The sequence below is a fragment of the Drosophila serrata genome, unplaced genomic scaffold (genome assembly GCF_035046125.1).
Source record: "Drosophila serrata isolate PLE 108 unplaced genomic scaffold, ASM3504612v1 contig_276, whole genome shotgun sequence".
In the NCBI taxonomy this organism is placed as follows: domain Eukaryota; kingdom Metazoa; phylum Arthropoda; class Insecta; order Diptera; family Drosophilidae; genus Drosophila; species Drosophila serrata.
The window spans coordinates 7,321,544-7,342,774 of NW_028257174.1; the positions used below are offsets into that span (position 1 = coordinate 7,321,544).

Genomic DNA, 21,231 nt, shown 5'->3' on the forward strand with positions numbered 1-21,231 from the left:
AGCCCCAAAAATGAAAATATCAGTAAAAATTCAACAAGAAAACTTTCGTGCGTGAGTTTGTGTGTGTGTGCAAACAAGAGATTTTCCCGGAGAGAGCCGCACGGAAATTACGGTTCTCCTCGCCTCAGTGGGTGTATATGTGTGTGTGTGTTGGTGTTTCTGTGGCTGTATGTGTGTGTGTGTGTGTCTCTGGCAGGACACCTAAGCAAAAGCAACGAAAATTTCATGATGTGGCTCAGCGCACATAACGGTTCTTCCTTCGTTTTCATTTTCTGTTCTGTTTTTTTTATTATATTTTTTTTCTGTGCTTTGCGCTGCTGCTGCGCAGTCGCTGCCGCCGTCGACGTCGCACCGTGTTCCACAGCGCTTTGAAATTTGTTTGCCCAACTCGACAGTGCTCTCTCGCTCTCTTGCGCTCTCCCATTGCTCTCTTTTTCTTGCTCTCTGCACTCCCGGCCCCCCCGATTTGCTGTCCTTCGACTCCAACGGAGCTCTCAACTCCAGGGACACGCCATATCAAGGTTTCACTGTGCGTGTGTTTTCCTTCTCGAGAGCTTAGTTCCAAAGTTCCTGGCTCATCTTGTCACTGCTCCTCCGTCCTCGTCCTTGTTCAATCTGCTCCTGCAGTTTCCTGCATTCCACGAGAAGGATGAAAGGCATGTGCACCAGGAATGGCTTTAGCATTTCATTAGTAACTGCAGGGAGGCCGGGTCCGGTCAATCACTCAATAATAGCTACGACACACACTTTCCTGCCATTCTACCAATTCATTCGATTCGCTATTCAAAATTTTCGTACACCCTGCATTCCGCCGCCCACCTAATTAAAGTTTGTACACAACTGTCGCCAGTGTGTACTTATAACTAGCTTTAGGTTTTGAATCTTCTTCAATACAAATAATAATAATAATAAATAATTGAATTTTTTGAATATATATTTATCGTAATTTTTGTATGATATTTTATTCGACAAATCAATGTTTGAAAACGCACAACTCAGTCAAAAATGCATTCATTTTAATTCGAAAAGCTTTTCAATGAAAATATAAATAAATAAATAATAAATAAACAATAAATCTGCATACTAAATTTAAAATTTAATTTTTTTACATTTTTAATCAATTTTTAAAAATTTTAATGATGTAACCCCTTAAAAAATGTTGCAAAAAAATTGTAAATTTTTTATTTCGTCCGGAGATGGCTTGATCGACTCGACTGTTCATGCTGATCAAAAATATATATAGTTTAATATATATATATATTAATTTAATTTATATATATTAATTTAATATATAACTTCTATGCAAAAGAATGCACTTTAATTTATTTTGTTTATTTATCTGGCATTTATTTGGCATCTGTGACTAGTACAATTAGTTGGGCATATAACATACAGCAGCTGCATTTCCCAGCAATTTTTAATCATTTTAACTAGTCACAAGCTACAAAGAAACTATCCATGTCCATGAAGAAGATCTATTTTGTATATATACATTTTCATAGGCTCAACTCAATCGCTTTTTCCGCGAACACATATTTCTCAATTCCATAAGCTGTGTGCCCTGTGTGTTTAGACCATGAAATATTAATGCTTGGCCATGCCGATGATGTTTTTCAATCGATTGAACAGGTGCTACTCCTGTGTGCTCAGTTAGTGTGAGATGTTTTGTTCCCGAAATCACCGACATAACAAGGGGGCGCAAGATAGGGCGATTTTAATTTCCTACGCAATGTGCGAGTGGGTGTTTGGTTGGAAGGTATAGACCATCTCCATTGTTTTAGGCCCGAATGTGTGTGTGTGTGCTCCTATTGTGTCATTTTAAAATGCACCCGACCTGTCCATTACCTCACTGTGATTGAGTGGCCGTGTCCCATCGTCGATTGAGTGATTACCTATGCAAATATGCAGTTTGACAGCTTGGTAGTTTAGCAGTTAGTTGTGGCTTAACCCCCCGGACTGTTAACGTTTAACTGCCAGCTGATTGTTGAGAGTGGGAAGTGCAGTGGAAGTGGAATTTAAATTGGAATTTGAATTGGTATGCAAATTGCAAGCGGCAGGAGACATTTTCGAACAATTAGCGGTGCGACAATTGCTAAAAGTGGCAACGGTAATAAGAGGCTGCGTGAGAAATGATCATGTACCGCACCGAGGCAATGCGAAATGACTCACAGAAATAACCAAAGCAGCCAGACAGAAGCTAGGCACAATTGAAAAAACATAAAAAATAAAAATAAATACAACTAGCAGTGCCAGAAAAGTGAAGCACATCACGCCGCCAACACACACAGAAAATTGTTCGAAAATAACGAAGGCAAATGCGAAGTGTGTTGCCTGCCTCTGTACACACAAATTGCGCTAATAATAGCGAATAGAGGCAGCAAAAGAAACTATTAGAAGTACAGAGAGTTTCGTCTGAGTTATAGCCGAGCAAAAATAGGCATGGGAAAATAACAGCATCAAACAGCAGCCAGATAAAAAGGCCAGGCAACTTGGTGGAAATCTCCCGTGAATGTATAAAATATAAAATAAGAAGTCAAATCGCCTGCAGTTGCCCTGAACCATTACATATAAGCTTCACTGTGAAAAAAAAGATGCTATTAAGAATAACTAAAATAGCATTCTCATTTTTTTTTTATTATTTTTAAATACTTTCACTTTGCTTTGTTTTTATGAGAATATTAAAAAAGATCAAAGGTTTAACGTCCTATACTTTCTATAATGACTTAATTGTTGATATAAGCTGGAGTAAATTTAGAAAAGCCCACAGTTTTATGAATTTTTCCATGAACTCAAGGTGCCTGTTTTAGTTATGCTGCCAAATTACCTTGTTATTAATAATAAGCAAAAATATTAAACAAAATTCATAATTTAAAGATCACGAGGTCTAGAATTTAATAACTTTTCATAAAGTACACTTGAAGAATATTTTTAACTATAGATAAAACATAGAGACGAAAATCCATTTCAGATTTATTTAGTTCTCATAGATTATTAAAACACAAAATTCAAGTAGACTAAACAATATTTAAATATATCCTCTCAAGGGTGTTGTAATTTTAGTCAGAAGCTTGTAACGCTGTGAAGGAGTCATTTCCGACCCTATAAATCATATATATTCTTGATCAGCATAAAAAGGCTAGTCGATCTAGCCATCTTAGGGATAAACATTTTTTTTTAAATTTTTTTCAAAAAAATATAAGGGGTTACATCGTCAAATTTTTCAAAAAATTTTAAAAAATATGAATTAATTTTTAAATTTAAAATTGAGTATGCAGATTTATTAACCTACTTAAAACTAGCATAGAATAGCTTTCTGAATTGAAATTAATGCTTTTTTGACTGAGTTATGAGTTTTTTAAACTTCGAGTTGAACTGTTGGTAAAATTCCATAGGTTTTAAAAAATAACTATTTTTTGTCACTCCACCATCTTAGTAAAAAATGATGTAAAGGGAATAAATATAGAATTTTACCTGTGTGCTTCATTTTATTTTATAACAATGCTGATAAAATATTACAGTGACCCAGTTCTTGGGGGAATGGTTGTTATTGTTATGAAATGTGCAGCGTGCGTTTTTGTTTGCAGTGCACAGGCATACATACCTACGTACGCTGTGTATATACATACATAAATATATAGTTATCCCCAACAGTTTCGGGTCAATTGACTTTTAGTGTAGTGCTGTGCTGCACACACACACACTCTCGCAGCACTGTATGTAAATGTGTGTACAGGGGCGCAGGCCAAAAAGGAAAAAGCTCGCCAAAAGAAGCAAGCAACACGGCAACTCTGCCGCCGTTAGCAGTGGCAGCGGCAGCGGCAGAGACGTCCGCACGCAACAAATCGCCTGAGCCAAAGCCAAAGCCTAAGCTCACAAACATACATGTACATACACAACACGGCTACGGCTGCCTCCTTTTTTTCTCTGCCTCCCACAGTCTCTCCTTTTATCTCTCTTCTCTGGCCCCACCACCTCTGCTTCTCCACCGTTCGCCCACTTCCCGCACTGTGGTTGCGATAAGCTCAAACATTGAGTCTTGATTTCGCTCACAAGTTTAGAGTTTTTTTTTTCGTTTCGAACAATTTTTAAAGCCCGCCCTCTCCACCCTCGTGCAATAACTGTAAAATTTCCATAAATATTTAACGGTGTTTTGCCGTGGGCTTGCAATTCCTCATTAGGTGGAAAGCTTTCCACCATCAGAGCGATGAAGTGTAGAGTGGAGTGGCGCAAGAGGAAAATTTTAAACAAGTCGTCAATGCGTAAAGCTCAGTGTAAGTTTTACTTGTATTAACTCATGTTCCACCTGATTGCCGCCCTGTCCTCTTTGTCAATGACATCAGCATCTCCCTCTCTGGTTTTCTTTTTAATTTTTTTTTTAAATATTTTTTTTTATACCGAAAACTGTGCCAATGCGGCCCATCGTACTTTGGCGAACATTCCCGTTGTTTCCACTGCCGTCTCCTTCGTGTTTGCCTTCGCATCCTCTTCTGCTGCAGTTGACGTTTCTGGCCCAAGAAAAAGGATACTAGCAGAGGAAGGATGAAAGTGGAAAAATGGTAAATAGGAAAAAGGCAAATGGAATCACAAACAAAAATAAACATAAAAGGAAATACACGTTTGCCTTGATGATGAAGTCCCTAAATTAAAATCTGAAATATGGGTAGAAAATCAAATCTACTGCCTACCCTATAAATTCGAAAAGCAATTAAATTCTCAATTAAAAATCAATGAACTTGGGTTTGCAATGACCAGGCACCTGTGTCGACCCAAATTCCAATGCTTGTTCAATGCAAATAATTCCCAAAATTGTATTCGACAGTTTATACAAATCTGTAACGCTCGAAAATAATTATTGATAGCAATAACTTTCCCATTTTATTTCTCTGATCACTCTTTAATGAAATGTTACGCCACTGGGATGCATTAAAATTATTGATTAACAACCTAATGTCACAACGGTTTACTATATTTTAAAATCACACCTTTCCTACTTTGTTGGGCTAAACAATTGTCATAAATATTAGCTACCAGATGGCCTATAAAAAATTCGTCACGATTGATTTGTGGCTAGCAATAAAAATCGTCACTATTCAATTTAGGCAAATATGTGTCATATATATATTTTTTTATATGTATAAATATATATATTTATAAACATGGTTGCTTTAAACCCTCATTTTGCCATAGTAGCTACCATAAATAAGGGAGTTCTAGTGAGATAGAAAATAGGTTGTTTATTTTCTAATAACTATATAAATATGATCAATGTATGGTAGAAAACTTATTCGGCCCGGTAATTTCATTCTCAGGGGAATTTAAATTATAATGAACTGCAATAATTTTCGGGTATAATTATGTTTTTGTGGTATAAATAAACTTATGGTAGTTTTTGATATTTAGTCCTTATTACAAAAGACACTTTACAGACTGTTATATTCTGACCAGTGGTTAATAATCGGACAGTAAGATAACCAAATAAAATGAACTGCCAGTTTGATTGGTCATTAATGTCGATAGGGACTTAAAATGGACATTGAAAACCTGGTCCTGGATACAAAAAGTTGGAGCAATAATGACAGTTAGCCAGCAATGCTTTGTAGTTTCCGCTTTATGATGACAACACAACGAAGTTGCAGTGTTTTCGTTCTTCTTGGCGTGCCTGGCATCGATTGTTTCTGTTTTTCCTGCTGCTAATGTTGATGTTACTCTCGTGTTTGTGTGTTTGTATGTGTCAGCAACAGGACATACGCACAGTGGAAACACCGGGTGTAGAATTGTAAGTTAGGAGTGCAGGAAGGGAGCCCCACAGCCACCATCCAACATCAACATCGTTCTCGTCATAATGACCGACTAACTGAGTGACTCTGCCTGTTGTATGTCTGTTTTTGTGCGCGTGCGAATGTGCGTGCGCCATGTCCTGTCCGTGTCCGTGAGCCTCTGCCTGTGTGTGTGTGTGTGCCAGTGTTTGTGTTTGTTAGGATATAGATGTGCCTGTATCGTATCTCGGTTCGTGCATGCGCCTCAACAGCGGTCAGGGTTGACTTTTTGTAGGCAAAGGCGGTAGAGGGGCCAACGAAGAAGGAGATACAGGACCCAGAAGCCAAAACAGGACCACCCAGATCCTCGTTCCCAGCGAGCGCCTTCGTATCCTTGAAGCCAGCGCAACAGCAACGAAATTAAGCTGAATCCCAACCAGAACCGCGCGCTTCTTTGGTCTTATTGGATTTGGCTCTGGCTCTGCAGGCTTGGAGTTTTTATGCGCGTGTGTGTGTGACGACAGAGAGAAAGAGAGCGCGAGAGCTGGGGAATCGATAAAGCATACTTATTTGGGTTTTTGGTGCAACATGCTTTAAACTATGTATACACACACCGATATGGGCACAGATACAGATACAGTTACTGGTGTGTGGTGTGTCATATTTCAGCGTTATATGCTCGGGCACCGTCGCACCGCACATAACCTCAAACCGCGTTATGGCTGCGCCATCAAAAGCTCCAATTTCTTGCTCTCGCTCTCGCTCGCTGTCCCTGTCTACCATTTGCTCGCCGAGTCCTCTCTTTCTATGCTTTGCACTGCTCAGTCCCCGCTACACCAACTCGAGATTAGCTTCCGGTGGGGATATAAATCATCTCTCGGTTCGTTGCTCAAGTTATAAATATTAAATATTCAAAAGCGACTTTTTCCCATCCTGCCTCCTTTCTCCTCCTGCTCCTCGTTCATCGCCTGGCTGCCTCTCTCCCGTTTCACTTCCCTCCTTGTCCGGTGTGTGTGTGTGTGTGCGTGCTTGCGAGTATGTGTATGTGTGTGCTTTTGCTTTGCCCTTTCGCTTTCAGCTTCGGACTTTAAACAGCTGCTCCGGCTTCCCTTCTTTCTCTCCCCCAAGCCCCCCATCCTTTCTTTCACCCACCCAGCCGCATTCACGCTGTGTCCTTCTTGCTCTTTAACACACTCCCGGAGCTTCGTTATAGTTACTTTACGCATACACTGGCGGTCATAAAAACCGCAACGCGAATGAATGAAACAACAAAAACCGCTTGGGGAATTCCGTTCTACGGTTGTCTAAGTTTCTTTGCGTGTGGGTGTGCGTTGATGTGAGTGTCCTGGTCAAAAGAATTTCGAAAGGAAAAACCAGGTTAAAGATTATGTTATGCACCCTACCTATGTTAAGCCTGTGCCCCAGAAAATTTTACTTCATTTGGAATAAAATAACTCTACAATACACCAGGCTTTCAAGGCCGGAAATCCGGTCTGTTAATTACTAAATACTACTGAAAAGGTGGATTTAAAAATATAGAATTTCAATTTAAATTACTGTCTAGTATATCAATATTTTAACAAGGAAGGAAACTAACTTTAATTCTTTTAATCAATAGTTTTATATGACCATTTTATCGATAAATCAAAGTTTAAAAAACTCATAGCTAAGGCAAGAATGAATTTATTTAAATTCGGAAAGCTTTCATATGCTAGTTTTGATTAGGTTAATAAATCTGCATACTCAGTATAAAATTGAAAAAAAAAACTTTTTTTTTGTAAAAATTTTGAACAAAATTTTAAATATATTTTTTTTTTGACGGAGGTGGCTGGATCGACTCAGCTGTTGATGCTGATCAAGAATATATATGATTAATAGAGTCGGAAATAACTCCTTTACAGCGTTACAAGCTTCTGATTAGAATTATATCTTTGCAAGGGTGGTATATAAATATGAATTCTAAAGAATATAGAATTATGAACTTAAATATTCAATTTAAATTACTCTCTCTCGAACTCAAGCTTTTCTGCTCAATTGATGTTAACTGGATCCCAGGATCCAGGTCCGGAAAGCAATATTAAAAAGCAACATTTCAGTAGATTAGCAAGGGTATTCGTGAGCCAACAACCCCCCTTAACCGCCCCCACTCGTGCACATAGTGAAAAGTTGCTCCATTGTTGGGGCCTCGCAGTGTTGGTTGCTTTTTGTTTAAGTTTTGCGTTTGTGCTACTTAACCTTTTTTTATTTGGCAGCGTTTTGCAAAGTTGTTGGCTAAAGTATTTTATGCTGTATGACGGAAACTTTAGAGTGTGTTGCTGTTGTTTCACCAACTCCCCTTACCCACTTTTTGTTTTTTTTTTTTTTTTTTTTGTCATGCCGCTTGATTTTGCGCTCAGCTCTCATGGCCGTCATCGAGTGGCGAAGCGGAGAAGAGGAGAGAAACCTCCCTTTGCTTTGATTGTGTGAGTGCACTCAGCATGCAAACAATGCCGTTAGCCAGCAACAAAAACGCGGGGACTGGGCTGCCTTTGCCTTGCTTTGGTTTAGTTAGCTGGCTTTGTTTTTTTTTATTTCTCCTTTTTTTTCTTGTTTTATTTGGTGCTTTGCATAAATTTGCACACGAAAGAGAGCAAAAAAGAAAAACAAATAAAAAACGAAGGAAAGATGAAAATTTGGCTAAGCTGTTGCAGTTTTTATGACCGCCACTGTGTATGGGCAAGAAGGATAATGATGACGATGATGTGCCGTGGCCGTCCCAATCTCCTTTCTCTCACTCTCTCCATTTTTTGGCCTCCCTACATGGCTTTGTCAATGACATGTCCTTCTCGCCCTGCCACTAAGTTGTCCTCTCTCTCTATCTCTCTTGGCTCTGTCGTGTGCGTGCGTATACGTGATGCTGCAGTTTACGGTTACTCGTTAAAGTTAATGCTTTTAAATAGCTTATAGGTAATTTGCTGCTGTCGTTGACACCTATGCCAAGCATTTTACAAGATTTTGTCCTCTCCTGCACGAGTGTGAGTGCGTCTGAGTGTGCGATTGCTTAAATGTGGTCACGACACGCACATCAGCTGTTTGCACCGAGTTAAGCCGCAAGTGTAATATACATGAATGTATGTCTGTATGTGTGCTTATATGTACACAGAGACGGTCAGAATATTAGAAGAGCCAATCTGATCTAACAAGACCTAAAAGGGGCTTAAACTAATACCAAGTAAATATAAATTAAAAATTTTTAATTACACATATATGTATTTGTTGAATGTAGTTCAGAAACTTGGTTAGTTTGGTTAGAGATTGCAATTTCAATTCCTAAAATATTATATTTTTAGGCATTGGTAGGAGCAGAGGTTCAAAAAACCAATATTTGCATAAAATACGTATACGTGCGTATACTTAATATTACGTATATGGAATACGTATACTTAATACTTATCCTAAATATTACGTATTCGTAATACGTACACTTAATACTTATCCTAAATATTACATATACGTAATACGTATACTGAATTCTTATCTTTAATATAACGTGTACGTAATACGCATACTTAATACTTATCCTAAATATTATGTATACGTAATACATATAGGAAATACTTATCCTTAATCATACGTATACGTAATACGTATACTTAATATTACGTACACTTAATATTACGTATACTTAATATTACGTATACTTAATATCGCGTATATTGAATAATACGTATACTTAATATTTGTACAAATTTCGTTTACGTCCTTATACTTAATATTACGTATACGTAGATTTAATCTTTATCTTTAAAAGTACGTATACTTAATATTTGTACAATTTTCGTTTACGTACGTATACTTAATATTACGTATACGTATATTTAATCTATATTATTATCCTTAATATTACGTATTCGTAATACGTATACGTATAGGTATACTTAATATTACTTATACGTATACTTAATATTACGTATACGTAATACGTATACTTAATAAATAGTTTTAAAAGTCTGGGACAAAATGTGTAGCTCAGATAATTTTACAAGCAATTTTCTCACGTAGACCTAAATTGTTTCAATAAACAGCAAAATATATTAACAAAGTATGGTTTCAGTAGAATAATACAAATCAGTTTGGTATGCATAGGTAGATTGTAACACTAGGACAAAGGGCATAAACAAGTTGTTTCGCAAAATATACCCCTGAGCGGCTTTATTCTGCTCAAAAGGTAAATGCGTCGCTTTAGTACTATATAGATATGGACATGAAACACATACTACTGTAAGGTCTGGTCCCTAAGAACTTAATTTGTTGTTTACCTCCTCGTTGTTTACCAATCACTGGCAAGTGGATCGCATGCACTGCCTTGGGCATGAAGTGCATATTAAAGGAGACAGCTTAATAGCAGGGGATTTATTTATAAACAATTGCATGCGCATTTTAGCTGGCCACTTTGCACGCCTTCACCTGCACCTGTGCACACCTGAAACACACCACCGCCAACCCCATGCCGCCAAAGTGAGCGGACAGTGGTGGACTAATGCTAATTGCCGGGTGGAAAGCCAAGCCAAGACACATGAAACGAGGAACGAAGCGACAATGGACACTGAAATTAGGTCGAGCAGTAACGTAGCCACAGCTACACCCAGCAGCAGCACCACCACCACCATCAAGTTGAATACAATTTTACCAAAAATAATCTCGCTGTGCGACAATTTTCATGCACCAAACAAACAATACACACAGGCGGACGACCAACCGACCAAACGACCAATAGACCAACCGACCAACCGACCGTCTGTCCATCCGTCCGCCCGTCCGACTGAGATGAAAAATCGCTCAAAGTGAAAAAAATGTACTTGAGTTATTGGAGCAGACAGCCGCATGGGGGCGGGGTATGTTGATGAGATGGTTGCGGGGGCGGGGATGCTTTAGGGGGTAGTCGGGTAGAAGTCCGAGAGCTGTCACTCAAACGGTCACCGAAAAAAAGTGCGCGGCGTTGATTTGGTCTTGTTTCTTTAGAAGCGATAAATTAAGTTGAGAATTTACTTGACAAAATCTATAGGCGTGTTATATCTTCAAGCAGGCAAAGATAAATACAGTAAAATGTTGTGCTATTAGCAAGTATTATAATTTATAAATATGCATAGCACTGATGTGGAAATATAAGTGGGTTTGGACTAAGCTCTTTGATATGTTGAATCTTTTGGCAAGTACACCCAACATTTTTCAGTTTGAAATATATTTTTTCGAATAAATTAAACCGAAAGTGAGGTATACAAGCTACATCTCTTACTGTTGCATTCCACAAGGCTAAGGTATAATATAATTTAAAGATTGAGGAATACACATTAAATATATTTAAATTGCACAAAATTTGCTTTCCCTAGCACAAATATTTACCAATAAGCAGACGAAACATATACTATCTCCTAACCAACATCTACTGTAGCATTAACTGTGTGCCCTGTGTAACTGAACACTTTGTTTGCGACCTAACGGTAAAAATTGGCCAAATGGCGTGCGACCAAAGTGGCAACAAGAAAAGTCCATAACGAAAAATTCCGCTTCAAATTTCGAACAAATATGTTTTTAACGCCCGTCTCTGTTGCGTTCCATTTCGTTTCATTTCATTTCGTTTTGCTTCGCTTTTCCTTTTGTGTGTTTTTGTGAAAATAAAAATTGTGCTACTCGTTGCGCTGTCTGTTTTTCAAGTTTATGCCTTGTCTATACATGAATACACCTGCAAAATGAGTCAAAGTTTGCTTAAAGTTAAGAAGATAGAAAGGAATACCGACTGGAATAAGCAGAGATAAGTTGCTAGCCTTTCATTTTGAATTCTTTTTAATAATTTAAGAAATTGGTTAATTGCAAGGATAGCATGATAGCATAGATTATGATATGTTTAACAATGAAGTGAGAAACTATGAAACTAAACAACAAAGTGTACAATTTAAAAAGTCATTAAACAACTAAAAACTTAACAATTGAATGAGCAATTGGGGAAAAGTGAGTGGTTCACTCGATATAAACTGAGTTATACTGCTTGTTCACTAAATTGAGATATATTTACTCGACAAGGTAGAACTTGATGACATGATTTCGTGAATTAAGCATCGCATAAACTTGGTGTATTGCCTTGTACTGTGCCGTGCTGTGCTGTGTACTGTGTGTGTGCTGCGGCTTTTGTGGGTGACATGTGCATGTGGGACATTCTCGCGTGGTGTTTGTTGTCTTTTTTTTTTTTTGGTTATTTGCTTCTTTCTTTTCTTTTTTTTTTTCGTACTTTTTCCTTTTGGCAACAACGTGACTTCATCATCATTCAACATGATCATCGTGGACTGCGTAACGTGAAAAACAATTGCATGAATATTTATGGTGTGCTCATGTGAGCGATTTCCCCCTAGTTTTTCCGAGAGCGACCGCTTGTGTGTGTGGGCGTATGAGTGCGCGGTTTTTATGCAAACATATACATATAAATATTTTCTAGTCAACCATAAAGCAACGTCAAAGGATTGCCCGGCAAATTGGCTCCAGCCGTAAAATGCGTTTGCGTGTAGAAACGAAACAATACGAAACGAAACCGTCGCCTTGCTGCCCCACCCCCCTAGTTTTCCCCATTTTCCCACCCCCCTTATGCGATCTCACTCACTCCAGTTTCCGCGGTTTCCAGCTCCCCCCAGGCCTTATTGATGGGCATAATTGTTGTTGCCGCTGTTACTGTTGCTTAGTCGCAACGCATTTCGAACTTAATTATTATAATTAATTGGCAAAAAACAACAACAGGGCCAAAAACAAAAGCAACAATAGCAAAAACATAAAAGAAAAAAGGACAAAATATAGAGAAACCAAATAGAAGTGAACGAAACACGCAACACCCGAACAATATGAGGGGGGCTCTTAACTATGTTAACTAACCCCCACGACTGTCGCTCAACAGGCAGGCAAAGGCAGGCCCTTGAACATTCCTGAGTTTTCATGGCTATCATGGTGATTCTTGGACCACGGTGTACAGTCTACACACACACGCACACACTGCACTAGGGAAAGTCATTTAAATTAGCTTTCTCTGGCGCTCTAACGCGACAAAAGCCGCCAGTTTAGCTGAATAATTTACCATTTAAAAACGCTTTTCCTTCATGTGTGTGTGCTGCTGCTGCTGCTGCTGGAAAACAAAGCCCCACACACAGACAATAGATGGAATAATACACGAGTTGAGGGAAAAAAGAAGAGAAAAAACATATATTCAAGTAAGAATAACACGTAAATGTTTGCATATAAAAAAGTGAATAAGAACAATTGTTAAGCCATTTTATGCGCATGAAAGCGGAATTATGCAAATGCCAAGTAAGCCAAGAACAAGAACAAGGCGGTGTGACAATAACGAGGATAATATAACAGTATAACAGAGCATTGAATATATTCTAAATGTTTTTTACATATTTCAGAGTAATCTAAGGCCTTGAAAAAGTTAGAAAGTCTATCTCTTGTCATATTTTCCGAACTTGGTATTGGGGAAAAGATCAATTTCTGGGAAAAATCGATTTCCATGCATGTTGTTTTTTTATGTTCTTCAAGAAATACAAGTTTTCCTTTTAAAATCAATAGTAAATATGATTTTGTTTCCAGTGTTCATTTACATTGAATTCCCAATTCCGTTGACAACAAATGCTTGTAAATCGAACCAAAATATTATTTAAATGCGTTGCGACGCTGTTGCGTTCTGTTTGCAACATTGTTTCCATTGTTCATAAATGCAAACAACAAGTGAGGGGGGGAGGGGTATTTGTGGGTATTTCATATTTCGTTCTTAAACAGACACCGCAAAGCAAACAGTGAAACACAAAAGCAGAGCAACAGAGAAACAGAAACGGCTGCTTTTTGCTTCGTTTCGTTTGGATTCGATTCGGGTCCGTTGCCCATTTGGTTCGGTGTCTCGCCTTTTGTTCTTGCCATTGGCATTCGACACACTTTTTAATTAGTTTTGCCACATTTCGCAAATAGTTTTAAGCAAATAAACAGCATTTTGCCTGCTTTAATTAAAGCCGTCTTTGTTGTTTCGCTTTAGCTTTCATTTCAACTCGATTCTGTTTGGTTTCAGCCAAATAAATATTTGCACATTTTTTTATTTTTTTTTAATTAAGTGGCCGAGTTGTCGGGGCTGCCAGACCGCAAGATGCATCAATTGTGACGCTGGCAACCCTAGACGAGACCACCCAACATTCACATTCTTGTAAAATTTTGCATTTGATGTTGGCAATTTTGCAAAATGAATGCAAACAAAACAATCTGGGTGAGATGCAGGAATGCATGTGGGATAAACATTGAAAACAATTCGCTCGAATTTATGGATTCAGTCGAAACGTATTACCATTGTGTGTGGGGCGGCCAGACCTGGCACACATGTTTATCGCATGATATAAACCCGAACCGAACGACCCAACGACCTACAATGCCTAGCCAGAATGCCTAAATAAATGCCAGAATTTAAACCGCAGCAAATCCCGCCTAGGCGGCCTAAAGCGAAAAATAAATACCAAAGAAACAGCCAAGCAAGAACCACAACAGCAACAGCACTGGCCATATCAATGGCAAACGGTAACAACAATTAAAAAAAAATAATAATAAAGCCAAAAGGCAAAGGCAGGCGGGGAGCAAAAGTTGGGCTCTCTATAGGACTGACTGACACCTGTACAAAGCGTCAATAAGTGAGGCCAAGTGGGCTATTAAATGCCAAGTTAATGGGTTGAACAAATTGTTTTTACCAGCCAGAGTTGTTGGTTTTATTTTATTTTTCCCCGCTTCAAGTAGTCAGACGAGACGCATTAAATGCAGGCAAGCAAACCAGGCAGGCGGACCGAGCAGACTGTCTGATCGATAAAAGTATGTGTTTTTAATCTGTAAGGCCAAGGACTTATGCAAAACAGCAACAGATAAGCATGTAAGCATTGCCACAGCGAAAGTGGGTCACTTGTACATGTGTGTGTGTGTGTGTGATGTGTTATCGATGAATGTCAAGTTCAGTCGATCAACCGTTAAACTTATGCTATTATTAAAGGTTATGCGGTTGCCTAAGAAATCTTTAAATCTTTAAAGTCTAGAAATGAAGCGAAACGTGTAATAAACAAACAGAGATAGCAGGAACAACATAAATCGAATAAGAATGATCACATTTTCCATGATTATACACATCAATCGATTAAGAATGATTAAGTTCCGATTATTTCAAATATCTAATGGAACTAAGTAGCATTTATAGTAATTGTTATTTTGTGTTTAATATATAATTGATGTGTTCTTTTACTTATGCAAACTTGTAAATCGATTAATGTCAAAAAATCTGGATTACCACTTAGATTTTCTTCTATAATCAAGTTTATAGGCTAAGGCATTCGAAGCTAATGCATTTATTGCAATAAATTAACCAACAACGTTAACGTAAATTACTTCTGACTCTGCAATCGAAGGGGGGCAAATAGAAACAGAAACAAAAAAAGCTAAAGAAAATAAATTAAACACGAAACATGTGATGCCAGCCGTTCATTACGTGGTCAAACTGTTTTTATTTGCATTAAAATTGAGGTTAATAACTATGGCGCAAATTTATTGCAACTGTCAATGCATATCCATTAAAACGCTTGCGTTCAATTTGATGCGTCAAATGCTCGATTAGCAACCACAGCCACAGCCACTGCCACATCCACCTGCCTCCTGCCTCCATATGGCCCCCATGCCCAACCCTTTTCCGCCCAACCATTACGGCCCCCTAAATTATTAATGCCCCCTCCCGCTGTGTGCGTTTGTGTGTGTGTGTGTGTGTGTGTGCCTGAATCGACGGTGTCTGTGTGATAATTTAAAGCCGTTAGTTGATTTTCTTGTTGCTGTAAAGCCAGAGTCAAGTAACTGGAGCAAAGTCTGTTCTGTAACCTTATCGTTTGCATTACACTAACTGGAAGGTATTTTCGTTTGGATATTGGACACTATACTATACAGTTTGCTATTCCGAATTTATGGTTAATAAACTAAAGTTTAGCTAATAGGATTACAGAGTTATGTTAACACAGTGACAGTATATGTACTTTCTGTGGAAAGTCCACTTAACGTTCTAGTTAACCTAAGGTTAAATAATAGTGAAGCCTGGTTTGCCTTATCAGGGTCTTTGCCTTATTTTTTCCTTACCCCACCTCAATTGAGTATTTTCTTTTATTCTTTATCAGTTTATCATTTCGATAAGAGTTTCAGTATCTAATGGTTGCAAGTTAAAGTATACTTAATAAACGTAAACTTGGGTTCCTTTGGATTTTTCCAAAGAGAATTCATTGCCTCAACTAATGGTTAGAATTCATCACTTTGACTTGCTATATGATATATTATATATAAACATATTGCTAAGGATCAGACTGGACTAAAGCCTGGTACTTGTTGTTGGGAGAGGGTTCAACTAAATTTTAGCACAATCAAATTAGCATTTGGGCGGGCACGTTGCACGCTCTCGATTTGCGGCACTCGACGCAGTGCTGCACATTATTGCACTCGGGAGATTCCAATAACGAGTGCTGATATAATTACCCAACATGTGAGCTGGTCTTCGTCCCAAGCCGCAATCCACAGTCCTGTACACACATGCCCATGTATGCACATTAATGTGTGTACAACGTAACAGCGCATAAATTGTACATTGGGGACGAGCCCCCTCTCTGAGCACGGGACGGGGCATGGATACGAGGCACGAAATGAATGTGATTGTGAACGTGAACGTGAACGTGAATGTACGTACTTGTCGTTTATCTGACAGCCTGAATTAATTCAATAAAATCCGAATCCGAAACATTTTATAAGCAATTAATTAAGATATTAGAAGGGACAAGACTCAGGGCTGTTGTTCAAATCTTAAGTGGTGCCTTCAAAATTAATTGATTGAAAACTATTGTTGCAATTTTTGGCAAGCAACAAAAGACCTATTAAATTGAATGCATTTTTCTTATTCTCAATTGAAATGCATATGCATTATTCATCAAGTGTCGTGTCGAGTTGAGTTTGCATTGAGTTAGAACAACGTTAAACGATGAAGATTTCCTCTTATTAAATTCACTTTTCTTGATAAAATTCCACTTAAAGAATGTTCCCTTAACAACTATCACCTTTCTGTGTACCGGAATTTATATAAATGCATTCATTACTACATTTTTTCAAGAACAACTTTATAATGGCTAATAATACTTAGCAAAATTGGAGTTTGTTTTGCCCTATAAACCTGTTAAATAATTAAAAACCTGTGCAGCTACCTAATTACTCTGATGTTTGTGATAATTTTTTTAGTATCCAAGTTTTGCACCTTTTAAAGTGAATAAATGTATATTTTTGATATTTAACAATTACAGAGACCTTTTTTGAATTATTTATTAGCGAAAGTGTGTCACCAGAATATATATATATATATATATATATATCCAGGACGTTATGCATTCGCTCGACTTTATTACTTTTGACTATGCCAAAAAATATAATTCACAAAGAGGAGAACATCGTTTGCATAATTGCTTTTTAATTACCATACAAACGCGCACATTTTCATATCTCTCTTTGGGTATATATATATATATATATATATAATTAATTATCTTTCGAGAGTGAGCAAAGAAAGTAATTTATCTGATTAAAAAACCTTACTTGCTTTATATATGTTAAGAAATATATAACTGACAGCTCGAAAACAACACGTTCGTCAAGGAATGTGTGTCGAACATTTAGATATTTGTTGTTGCTGTGGGTGTGTGTGTTGTGCGATCGTGTAAACGCAAAAATATGCGCAAAGCCATAAAAACCTAACAATGAGCAATATATATATATATATATATATATGAAAATTAGACGTGTAGGCAGTAGGCAGTGATAAAAATGCTCACAAACTTGTTTAATAATTAAAAGTCAGCACACAAAACTCACTCACTCGCTGACAGAGCTGCATAAGAATATGAATTTGCATATAGCAAACAGATATATATATAAATATATATATATTGAAAATTACTTGACTTGTGCGCGGGGAACCCCTCTTAAAAGTTCTAAAAAAGATAGCTCTACAGTTATAGCCAGAAACCTATTCTACATTGTTAGAAAATTACTTGAGCTACATATATCTTTAAGGTCAGCAGCACATAGTTCCTAGAAGCCATTAAATGATCATCTCCTTTGTAATTACCTTCGAATATTAACGGTTACGTTTTAATGCGCTTTTGTCCAAATGAGCTGGGCAACCATGAAATGTGAGTCGTTAAAATTACATTGTAGAATAGTAATTGATTTTTGTGCAACAAAAAAATCAAGGGGGAAACACACACAACGTATTTCTATAGAGGTTAAAAGTCCTGCCGGCAGTTAAAAATAGCTTAGAGTATTTTCAAGTATTTAGTTTCAACAAAAAATCGGTTAACTAAACTAATAAAAACAAGAAAATAAGGTAATTTTGTGAACCAGGAATTTCCTTACCGTTTGCAGTGAAAATTCATCATAACTAAGGCAAAAATGCATTAATTTTCAAGCAGATAACTTTCCTATGCTAGTTTTTATTAGGTTAACAAAACTGCATATTACATTAAAAATTTTAAAATTTGAAATTTTTTCTTGAAAATTTTACCCCTTAAATTTTTTGAAAATTAAAAAAAAATTAATTTTAGACATACATAGCTAGATCGATTCGACTGTTAATGCTGATCAAGAATATATATGATTTATGGGGTCGGAAATGATTCCTTCACTGCGTTTTGAGCTTTTGACTATAGTGCAAACTATTATTATTTGGCTTTGAACTTGGTAAACACACAAGTTTCAATAGATTTTTTCCTGGAATCAAATGCAATTGCAGTCTATCTCTATCTCTTTTGTTATTACGTCACTCCTTTGCTTGTTCAATTTGCGGAAGACAGCTGACTTTAATTTACTGCTATGTGTAAACCAACGGGGCGGATGGGTAATGTGGTTGGAAGGTATTCTGCAGGACGCATGTGTTTTTGGCCCCAATCTGGATTTAGTTTTGTGTTGCTTTTTTTCTGTTTCACCCTGCAGTTGTCAGTCAATAGCAGTTACAGTAGTAACCATGTCTGTCCTCCTGTCCGCCAGTTTGTCCGCCTGTCCGTCAGTTTATCCCCCTGTCCGTTTGTCTACCCTTCAGTCAGGCATTGCAGTGGCAGTCTGTTTGTGCAATCGCTGCGGTGGATTGTTAGCGCTATATTTATTTAGACGGCGTTGATTATTTTTCTAATTTATCTGCACATATTTGCATTTGCAAAGGAAATGACAGTACTACCACCACCAACAATGTGTGTGTGTGTGCAATTAATCAAACAAAACAGAAACTGAAACTATGCCAAAATTGCAAAACAAAGTCTGTGATGAAGCACAAAGTTTGCTGTCAATCAAAGTTCAAATTAACTGAAATGAAACACTCTTCGAATGACTTTTGTCACTCAGTATTGCGTGTGTGGCAGGGTTCAAAAGCAAATAATATTATAAAATTGTACAATTTCGATTTAACTATCATATGCTAGGGGTCAACTATGTCCTTGTGTTGTATGTGTTTATTTGATTTCGTCACTGTCTGAACGCTTGGCATTTGATAAAGCCAGGTTAATGTTTATTTAAATGCCGATTTGATTGCCATAATAGTTGATAGTTGGTAGGTTGGTTGGTATGTAGACGGAACACTCGTAATTCTAATTACAACTCGTCAATGAGTTGTTTTTATTATTTTTCTAACAATATAACGACTTGGTTTATATACTTAGTACTCTTGTTTATGAATTAAAACAAATATTCGTGGTGCAATTAAATGTTGATTATTGCCGTCCTGTGTGTCGTGTTTATATATATATATATTTTTAATGCAATTTGACTATTTTCTGTTGGCATTGCTGAATAATTTGCGCTATTTGTCTGTTCAGGCTCATTAAATGCTGCAAACACTAGCAGACAACCTTATTGTAAGTTTATATGAGAATATTACTATTTATTTTAAATAATATATAAAAGCAATAAAGACAAGAAAGGAAGCTAACTTCGGCATGCCGAAATTTGTATACCCTTGTAGGTTGAAATTCAATCACTAAAAATTAATACAATATAAATTACATATATATTTATTTAAAAAAACAATAAAGTAATGCCTGCTATCACTTCATCGTTTTGCATTTTCCTCAATTTTCAACGATCGTCTGTATGGTAGCTATATGATATAGTAGTCCGATTTTCATAAAATTTTACACAAAATTCTAGATTAATACATTATGGGTATGTAATAAATTTGATGAAAATCTCTTGTTAATTACTGGTCATTGATACTTAGTGATCAAAGTTAATTACTGGTCATAATTACTTAATACTTATAGTTATTTACTGATCCTAGTTTATTATTGATCATGGTTATTTACTGATCATAATTACTTACTGTTCATTGTTACTTGTTGTTGGAAGATACTTACTGAAGTGTAGCCTTTTTTTTTTTTTTTGTATATCCTAGTTCCGATTCGCATCCTTCCTTTGATATTTATTGTTAGTTTTATATGATCATTTTTGTGAGCAAATCAAAATTACAAATATTCATAACTAGGCCAAAAATTGATTAATTTTAATTCGGAAAGAGTTCCTATGCTAATTTTTATACGGTTAATAAATCTCCATACTCAATTTAAAATTAAAAAAAAAAAAAAAAAATTGATAAATTTTTAATAATTTAACCCCTTATAAAATTTTGAAAAAATTCGTAAACTTTTATTTTCGTCTGGAGATGGCTGGATCGACTCGCCTGTTCATGCTGATCAAGAATATATATGATTTATAGGGTCGGAAATGACTCCTTCACTGCGTTTCAAGCTTTTGACTTAAATTTGAATACCCTAAAATTTACTTAATATTTTTCTTTATTAATTTTTAATCGAATCCTTCGAGATTTTGCAATACATTCTTTTATTTATATATATTTTTACCTGTTATATATTTTTTATGACATCATATTTATATATTATTATATATAATATATATTATATATTTTTATACATCAATCCCAAAAAAAACGTTTCTACTTTGCTTTAATTATTTTCGTTAATCGAAATGAAAGTAAGGGACAAGCTTTCCTCAGATTACAAATTAGATTCGAATTATTTATAGTAATGCCCGATGAGCTTTTCAGATTACGAATTGTTTGTGGTTTTGAGCAATGCCATTTTCACCGCAATCGTGCAAATATATCACATGCCCATATGCCTGTGCCTGTGCCTGTGCATTTCTGATTCACATGCCGCATTGTGATGAAAGGAGAGAGTTACGTGTGCACGCCGGGATTGGGGGGAGAATGCGGGACTGGGGAATTGGCCACTGGTATATGCATAGAGGGAGACAAGGATTAGTATACGTGGTGGCACTGGGCAAGGCATTTATTATTAATAACAGGCCGTGTAATGTACGGCTAACATGAATATAAATACAAATGCTAATGCTACCT

At 36.8% G+C, this 21,231-nt stretch overlaps 1 protein-coding gene across 4 annotated transcripts in view; it reads left to right on the forward strand.

Annotated features, from left to right (window-relative positions):
* The window catches only part of LOC110181547 (Calcineurin A at 14F), a 29,644-nt gene that overhangs the window by 1,060 nt on the left and 7,353 nt on the right, over positions 1-21,231 (forward strand). Inside the window, exon 1 of one of the 4 annotated variants that reach the window (XM_086835911.1) lies at positions 28-14,676. The exons of 2 other annotated variants lie outside the window; for them this stretch is intronic. The gene's annotated coding sequence lies outside the window, so the exon portion shown is untranslated. Of the gene's footprint in view, positions 1-27; positions 14,677-20,958; positions 21,108-21,231 lie in introns of those variants that run through there. One more of the 4 variants, XM_086835910.1, reaches the window with a different exon arrangement.